Source organism: Acyrthosiphon pisum, chromosome A1, assembly GCF_005508785.2.
Source record: "Acyrthosiphon pisum isolate AL4f chromosome A1, pea_aphid_22Mar2018_4r6ur, whole genome shotgun sequence".
In the NCBI taxonomy this organism is placed as follows: domain Eukaryota; kingdom Metazoa; phylum Arthropoda; class Insecta; order Hemiptera; family Aphididae; genus Acyrthosiphon; species Acyrthosiphon pisum.
The window spans coordinates 14,722,162-14,732,538 of record NC_042494.1 but is presented as its reverse complement, the minus strand read 5'-3'; the positions used below and the strand labels follow the sequence as shown (position 1 = coordinate 14,732,538).

At 28.2% G+C, this 10,377-nt stretch overlaps 1 protein-coding gene across 2 annotated transcripts in view; it reads left to right on the top strand.

Annotated features, from left to right (window-relative positions):
- Positions 1 to 10,377, top strand: part of LOC100159651 (alpha-1,6-mannosyl-glycoprotein 2-beta-N-acetylglucosaminyltransferase) — a 65,897-nt gene that overhangs the window by 19,696 nt on the left and 35,824 nt on the right. The gene's annotated exons all lie outside the window — the stretch shown is intronic.

The following is a 10,377-nucleotide window of genomic DNA, read 5'->3' as shown; positions in this document are numbered from 1 at the left end:
TTTAAAGTTCGTTGTTGACAAAATTTATCAAATTTAAAATTTAATAATTATTTTGTAGTTTAAAATTTATAAAATGTTCAACTTTTATAGTTTAGGATAGAAAATTTAAAACAAAAGTTCCACGTAAATGGGTTTTATATAAATTACTTTATTCACAATAATATCATCAAATATACAATATGGTAGTAATATCATAGGCTGACCAACCATCTTCGCTCAGAATCGTTTTTCTTATACAATGATATGATATCATTGAATTAAAATTTAACTCCATCCATTACAGTGACCCGCTTGTAACCACCCACTTGCCCATTTTTTTTTAGTTAAAGTGTATCATAATATGCGACCGAGCGGAATCAATGTGTTATAAAAAAAAAATCAGTGGAATCGATAGCCAGCACAATCGATAAGTATATTACAGGTAAAAAGGTCATTTCGGCAGAATTGATACCCAATTCTCATGAAGATATGGTATAAGATTTTTCAGTAATAACGCTATACAGACAGTCTGTGTAAAAATGGGAAGGAAAATAAAGTTCGATAGTACCGCCTATATAATATTTATTTTATATTTTAAATAAGTGAGTACCCAAAGTAAAAATATGGGCCGCAATTCGTTTATACGCTCTTCAAAAATCTGGGCAGCAATTATTGGTGTGTGCCCTACAAAGGCCGCGTCCGAGTGTACACGACAAGCTGGCCACTTTAAAATCTTTACTTCCGCTCACATCTGAGTCCACAAATTACAATTTTTGTATAGACCAACGGTTTCCGTATTACGTACAACAATCATATAGGTATTTTATTTCGATTACATTATCCGTGGCTTAGTCAAATTTGGTAACCAGCTCGAATTTTAAAAATAATATAGACTATAAAATAATATGGAGATGAGATACACCGCACATGTCGTATACATGTATACATATATACCGTATAAATATTGTAAAATATAATGGTCATATACAATATGAGGACGGAGGAACTTGCAATGAGAGAGTGTCAAGTGGCGCAGGCACGCTTGGGGTAGACGGGTTAGTAGGTTCAAATGGAGAAAACGTGTGACTTACCAAAATTGTAAAGGTATAACACGGCACACCTCGAAAAGGCCAAAAAATATCCAAGGTGTCTGAACATAATATTTAAATTATTAGTCTTTGGGTATACAAAAATTTCCAAAAATCAGGATTGTATATGCATTTTAAGTGCATCATTAATGCATTTACAGCCGTAGGGTGGCGGGAAGTGCGAATGCTTGGTGATTCACTCTTAATGATAAATGATACTTCAAACAGTTAGCAGACCATTTGTCATTAATCATTTTATATTTCTAAAACTATATTGACATTTTTCGACCATATAGTTTTGAAAATTGAATAAGATATAATTCTGGCATTTCATAAAATTATTGTCATTCGTCCTTATACTTTTCTCTATTATTAACGTTTGATATCTTAATGACAATCTGTGTGCTTAATCTGGAGCAGAGTAATATTATCTGAATAACGAGTGTTCGCTGTTTTAAGGATGTACATACCTATTACCTACCTACTAAGATGCAAGCAGAATGCTAAAAAATTAAAATTAAAATTTTGAGTGGGGTAAAGAATGTATTAGTGTTACAGTAGTATTTAAATATCACCATGGTTTTGTGAAGAAGGGATGAACCAACACTTTCGTGTGTAGTTCTTTAGATCGTAAAACTGTTATGTTGATGGAGTAAGTGGTATCTTGGAGTGGGTATTTTTCAACTTTCATAGTAGGTAGTCTTAAAAATTAAATACAAGCGAGTTAGTAGTAACCGTAGTACCAAGAGGTGCTCTTAAAGTCTTGAATTATCACAATCAGCAGAAAAACAAAAAATAGTTATTAGGTATTACAGGTGAATGGTAGTACATATTATAGGTATTGTATTAAATAATTATAGGATATTATAACAAATATTTAAAATAACGTCTCCATAATATTTAGTGGGGCAAAACATGAAAATAATTAAAACTGTATAAGTATACAACAATGTTTTATAATTTTCATAAACATTTTTTACATTTAATTTCATTTTGACCTTCAGATAACGAGTTACGCCACTGCGATAAACTGTATGTGCCAGGTGATTCATTTTAATGTACACATGCACATTTCAATCATTATTCTTTTTTTTCCACGAACACTGGAAGCGAATATATTATTTTAGTGGTATGTGAATAATAATTATTCACACAAAACATTATTCATAAGATAATAATAATGGAACTTTTCAACTGAAATCATAAAAAAAAAAAAATTATCGATGTATGCCGATACTAAATGTAGGTAGTACGTATAGGTTCCACGTTGACTTAGTGTTATTATACTTATTATATGATAATAATATATTATATTATACATAATAATATATTTGGAGAGCGTTTTAAATTACAAAGGATATAATATTATTATTAAACAATTTACAAAAAACTGTGCCCATTATTGTTACATGTGCACCAACAGTTTAAAACAATATAAAACTACAAAAGTGTCACTCCCTTCAAAAAAACGCCAGCGCCTCGACCTTATAATATTGTTTTCATTTTCTTTTTAAAGAACTCAAAAATCGTATTGTGTAGCTGTCGTCATTAATGCCAAGATATTATTATACGTAGGTATATAGAACCGTATGCCGTATGGACTGTAGCTGAACTGTATGGTTCGGTTGCAAGAGGGATTATACTTTATGATACTGACGTAATCCACACATTTTTGGAGCCTAAAAATGGATGACACAATAACTGTGTTATATTTTAGTTCACTACACAAGGCGTGTTGGCTTGTGGTTTTTTGTGGGTCAAACGTCTAAAGTTCAAAACTGTAAATGTGTATCAGTCACCACGAATGTAAATCGGACCTGTAATTGATTGGATACGGTGCATGTCTGGTGCTATTTTTTTAGTTAAAAAGTCAAAAGTGGTAATTAGGTGGTGGTGTCTAGTTATCAGTCACCACCCGTGTAAGTCGGATCAGACTGGGCAATCCGCCCACGACAGATTTGGGTACGGCACTCGTTATATTTTGGTTTCAGTTTTAAGTGCGTAACTCGGCTTAAATGAAATATAATAAAACAATTATTATGAACAAAAAACATGGAATATACCATGTGGTATGAATTATTAAAATACATATTTATAGGTATGCGTAAAAAAATACTTATATAAATAATTAACAATAATTCGGCGAAGGGAAACAAAAAATTATTATAATAATATGTATTAACTCGCGGAATTATCAATTATTGCTTTATAGAAAGTAAAAACTTTTAAGACTGGAAAATTAAATTAAAGAAATGTAATTTTATAACGATAAAATGATAAGTGGAGCTCAACAGCAATTTACGTTTTATTATGTAAAAATTCAAATAATGAAATTTTCTAAAGTCCTAAGTTTTTATTTCAAAAATGAATTGGAGCTATTACTTTGTCATAACTCATAAGTAATCCAGTAGGTAGGTAATTACTTTATATTAAGTTAGTCTCAAACCCATTGCATGATACACGCTAAAACAAATTTTACTGAACTCACCTAAACACATCGTAATTATTATAAGCGTCAAAAAGCAATTAGCCCCAATGCAATGAGGCCATTTTTATATAATATTTTAGCTTAAAGCGAAGTACGAGGGTCGATTTTTTTTATGGAGATACAGAGTTGACCAAATATTAACCAAATAATTTAATCATAATATATTTTTTACAATGGGAACTCGTTGACATATTTTTTATTTTCGTTATTTTTCATCTACACATAATGTCTATTATAGTTATCAGTTACTGCTACTGTAGCTACATAATATAATAAAGTGCATGTATTGATATATACTATGTATATATGCTATTGTATACATACGACAAATGTCAACATACATAATACTGGACTTCCCGACATCCCAAACAAATATATGAGGAATAAAACATGTTTTTTTTCTGGTTTAAGTGGGTTGACAAATATTATATAAAAATAATAATGGCCATCCACACACAACGCGAATGGTTATTGATTTTTATTCCGTAATGATTGCCGTTCCATGGAAGTAATTACTAAGGAGTTTAGCATTATATAGTATAATATATCATTCATTATACGGAAATCTTGTGCCAAGAATATATTTTCAGAGATGTAAAATAAAGAGCATAATATATATGCCTACGTCTGTTAAAAAAAAATAGTTGAACTACCGTTTCAGTGCCATTACAGTGCCATTGCCGTTTACAGTAGATTTTAACTGGCATGGCAGTCGGGTCACTTCGACTTAAATTTTGTGTACAAAAACGAATAATCATAGTAATATAATACTACTCGTATCACTTATAATATAGCATAATATTAGCACGATACACGGGGGCTGTACTTGATTGAATTTTATTTAGTAAGTACGTTTATCATTGATTATCATACACGGCGAGTGCCTATAGTCGACTAGGTACTTATCAATAATCAATGTAAATATTAAGAATTACAAATCGCCTTTTCACTTTACAAATACAGTCAGCTTGGAGTAAAAAATAAAAAAAATTATAGTAATTATAGTACAATGAGTTGTGTGCGATCGCATCAGTGGCTTTCTTAAATTCCAAGTTTTCGACAGAATCATTAATCATCAATGTTCAATCAGATGTGTAGTACATTGTATGATATGAATCGAAAGAAAATATATTATCCGTGATATAAGTAAATGGTAATTGGTTATACTGATTATTGGCATAGGGCACGAGGCATGTCATCGGTTTGAACCAATAATCGATTACCACCCTCAACCTCGGAACGAATTAATTTCATTTAAATGCAGGTGTAACTTCGAAACATATGGGTTAATTGCATTACCGTAAGAAAAAATACCATTTTGTTTTAATAACAATTAATAGTTTGTTAATAATATGAGTATATAAGTAACCAGCTAGTACTTAACAATAATATTTTCATGGTATTCAAAATACATGGGTACCTAATATATCGGTAATAATATATGACAATGTTAAGGAGGTTGCACACTTACACCGTGTCGTGTCGTGTTTTTAATGATCACGTGCTTTCGTGCAATGCGTTTTTTTTTATCTGTATACCAAAATGCAATACTAATGGTGTGAATATTGTAGGTACCTGACGATAACATTTTATAACTTTTTTTTAGTTATAATTTCTCTGCAAATATCAGATTCTATAGATAACCACGTGGTAAAAAGTTGAATATATTCAACTATGCGGTATCGTTTGGTTACTGTGGTATCGTGCGATAAAATAACAATATATTATATGGTATACCTTGATAGAACCACGTGGTCCAGCCAATTAGAGAAAAAATTTCACACGACATGACACGACACGACACGACATGATCTTAGTGCAGTATCTAAACCCCCCTTTAACTAACACAATATCCTAGAAAATCGATAGTTATTACCTATAGGTGGATATTGTTATATGACACATTACGATAATTTTTCTGAATACCTACTGATTAGTAATTACTGCCACTAATTTGGTTAAACAATATATTATTATCTATACGTCTTTTCCAAACTACAGGGGTTTACTGGTTTGGTAACCTTTACTTAATGTTTAAAAATAATTTGTGCATGGATATTGATTGGTTACAAAAAATAAACTGTTATTATTATTATTATTAAACTAGTTGCGATATAACATAATATTATGATATCTAACTTACCGTGAACGTACTAATTGATCAGTCGATATGTAATATTATGCCCACGACTACCAGACTTTATATATATATTTCATCTAATATTATAATGTTATATAATATATAACATTAATAAAGCTACCTACCCACGTAAATGAACTGAATGAGTTATATTGTATAGTAATTATTTTTACACAGTGTTCGATAAAAATAATATTAAGTATATTTCTATGATAAAACCAATAAGTTTAACAGTTCATTATATAATTTTAATTTAATAAAACAGAATACACAATAGGTACTATAACTATTGATTTATAAATTCAATTGTTTTGAATTATTTTATAATGTAAATATACCAGTACAACTGCTTTTATATGAGTCCAAACAATTCAAACATTTTTTATAATTTATTGTCTGATATAGTTTTTGCTTTGGACATTTAAAAAAAAAAATTTACTTAAGGTATGATTTTGATATAATAAGGATCATGAGCCGCATACATAATTAGTATATAACATAATATCATATAGATTAGAATTCGTGCATGTATACCTATAAAATATTACTGTACATGTATAAAGTTTTAGATTAGAAGTATTTAAACACATACACACCGGCTTCTGGAAATGGCCTGACCAATTTATGGAAAGTTTACCATCGATGAAAGTTTTTAGTGTTAGTTAAGGAAAGTTTGTTTTATTATAGACAGGTACTTATGATTTATGTTTATATGATCGCTATATAATTAAAATGTAAAAAAATGCCCATAATAACGATGTAAGAACTAATTATATAGTCCATAATTAAAATTAATAATTAAATAAAATAGTTTTACTCATTATTTTTTAATTACTGCATGTAACTAAAACCACGTCATTTACTGGCCATACTATAAAATAACTAGGTATATATTGAGTTATTGATATAATATTTTAATTAGTAAATAGTAATATCTATAGTAACCACTAGCCATGCAGTAGACACCTAATACCTATACGCACTATGAATAATAATTATACTAATATAATATTATGATATAAAGTATGAATATGTGTGTTCAACACGATTTTCAATAAAATTCATTAAAAATTATATCTATGGTATTATGCTTATTGGAAATTATTTTAAATTTTAAATATAATGATTTTTGTTTATCAAATACTTGTAGATGTATTATATATTAATTAAAATCACGACGAGCAAAATATACGAACATAATAAATAATACCAATTACCAAGTGTTTATGGGTTTCATTTTCACTCACCATTATCATGTTCAATACTATTCATTCGTTTTAAATTTGGATCACATAATATCTTATTTATAATATATTGCCAATGGCCATACAGCACACGTCCCACGAGTATTAGTATATAAATTTAAAGTTATTTCAATATTACATTATAAAATAATATTTGTTCAATTTCTAAGGAAGACCTTCAAATTAGTACGTTTATTTTATCAATTGTAAAAATTCAAATAATATTTTTTCTGCCGGACTAATCAATAACAGAAGCTGTACGAACGTTTAAATTTCTCAGCAACGTAATATTATAAAATGAACATCATAATATACCTATTATTATATTAACAAGTATCAAAGTTACATTTTATAATCAATTTTTTGGTATTTTAGCCTTTAGGTACGTAATGATATTAGTGCATATTATTCTGCATATTCATATTTGTAATTCAAATGATCATCATCTTTATCTCAAATTCAACAATACATATAGGTACTAAATATTATGAAATTAAATTACACCATTGCGTTGGTAAATATTGTTTGGCTCCATTATTTTTTTCTTTTTGAACCAGAAACGTACGAGAAACATTTTCCCGACAGAAAAAAAAGAGTTTACATTAAATAACAACGTTTAGAACTGACGTGTAAATTATTTACATGGATGATATTGTTATTTAATAACAACTTTCCAATCACTATTATAGTATGTAGTAATTTAAATAAAACCCAACTTAAAAAGTTACATAACTATGTTAATTTTCGAGAATAATTTTGATTTGATTCACGAATGCATATTTGACACGCATAATTGGACATAATATTAATACTCATACAGCTTGCTAATATAATATTCACTGATATATTACATTATTCAAAATCTGTAATGATTTAATATTTTTTTGTGAATAACAGACTCAGGTTAAGTAATAATAACATGCGCTGCTCACAATCGTGTTTTACGTATGTAGTGGTTTATTAATTATTAAAGGAATATAATATAATATTATATACCAATAACCACTATATTATTATTATATAATGCGTCGAGATGACAATAACGTTCTAACAGTCCCGGCTCAAGGATTTGCGGGGCCTGGTGAAAAATAGTTTTTTTATATGAAAGGGTTCTCTTCCTAAACACTTAAAAAAATACATAAAATGGCTATTGGCCCCTAGTTCGGTTAATACTAGGGCGCCTTGATAATGGTTTAAATACAATTGTTTAATGATTAAGTCTTCCTGATTTCACGAATTTGTTACATTTACTGGATTACTATTGGTTATTAGTTATTACTTACAAGTTATTAGTTCTCAAATCCACTGATCTTCAATGTTTATTACTTTATTAGTAGTGCGTCACACCTATAATACGTCTAAATTATTATAATATACAATATGAATACTGCGTAAGGCGCAACCGCGAGAGGCCTGGTGCCGGGGCACACCTCGCCACCCCCTTGCAACCAACCCTGCGATCTAACTATGTGATCCTGTTAGGGTTTTAGTACTTAAAATTGTACAAAAAAAATAAAATATATTAGTAAGCATTAAAATAACTGTAAAGACTAATAGGTATAGGTAAAGTTGATTAAAAAAAAAAAAAATGCACAGGAGTATAAAATAAAATAAATTCTTATTTTTATGTACGTTTGTGGTTTTTAACATATTATATAGGTACTTTCCCGTCATAAACAAATTTATTATTGCTACTATATATATATTCGAAGTTTTCGTTAACGGTAATCATGATTCTGTGCGAGTTCAACTACATCAAAGCGATTGGAATTGGGATTGAAATATAATATCATAATATATACCATATAAAACCAGTGTATATGTTGTGTATAATACATTGTATAGAATTTATATGTATAGCCTAACTGACTATAACTATATCAAATAAAATAATGCATTAATACGTTTCAGTTCTTCGTACCAAATCTTCAAATAAAATCCAACTATGAATACTTGCGTGTGTGTTGTGTAGACTGAAATACTTGTAATATACAACATTAAGTTCATAATATTGCATTTATGCCATATACCTAGCAATATTAAAGTAAATACAAGTGTATAGCGATATTTGCGATAAGAAGAAATTATTAATTAGAATTTGTAGTTCATACACTGCTCCTATAAAAGGTTCCTTCATCATAATATTAAAGTAAATATTTATTAGCAATTTCTGAATTTATTTATGTTAATACATTTTGAATTTTGATACGTTATTATTCAGACAAGTAAAATGATTTATTTAGTTTTATAAGTTTACGCATTATGAAATACAAGTGTTCTAAGTCAACTCAAACAAATTATATCATGTGGAACATTTTTATAACTTAATTGTTTTTTTTTTTGAGATAATATTTACAAGTTCGTACGTCATGTACCTACTTGCACAATATGATTTATCACTTTTGTAATATAATATATAATATATAATAATAATATAATAATATATATATTATATGGTAACTTATAAATCACGATAATAAATTAATAAGGAAGTTTATTATTCTCAATAGGTATCGAGTATTAGAATAATGAGTTTCAGTGTTATAATTTATTATAGCTACCTATACTATATAGTATATATAGGTACATTGAAATTTGAAATTTTTCTTTAAAAGTAATATAACGTGTCAGTCCATCTGCATTTTAGATTTTTATTAATAGGAATATAATGTTTGATCAATAAATATAATTTAATCATAGTAATAAAAAAAAAACACATTACTATCAAATTATTATATTGTTTTATACAGATATGAGTTATGACTTAATGACAATGAATCGTACAGTCCGACTAGTTATTCATATAAAATTATGGTAGTCAAATCAGCGCATTAAATATAACAAGTGGACAGTGGTTTATGGAAAATAGACAATAAACTGTCATTAACATTAATATCATTAATAATAATTTATTGGTGTTAATATCTTGATAATATTCAAAATTCGATTATATTTTTGGTTATAATATATTAATATGCATATAGATAGCCAGATAGGTAAGTATTGCCAACATGACATTTCTTGATGAAATATATTAAATCTAAAGTTAAAATAAAAATAATAACATATTCAACTACAACCAAACTGTTCAATAGTGTTTTATTTCATTAGGTACGCATAATTTATAAACATATTTTATGATGGTTAAGTGCAACACATTATGTTTACACGTTATAATATTTTATCATCTGTTACCGTGGACATTTGTTTGTAATGATAGTCCCGCGAGATCTACTATGTTTTTTAAGCATATAATTTAAAGTTGTAATTCTTTGATTTATTTATTTATTTATTCACAAATACTCAAAACCACAGAGAAGCAATGCATTGGTATATTTATACCTATATGTATAATTGATGACAGCAATATTGTCGTCTACATCTACCGCGGTTATCGTTTTCTCTCTGCAGGTGATGAGTTTTCGAATTTTTTTTAAT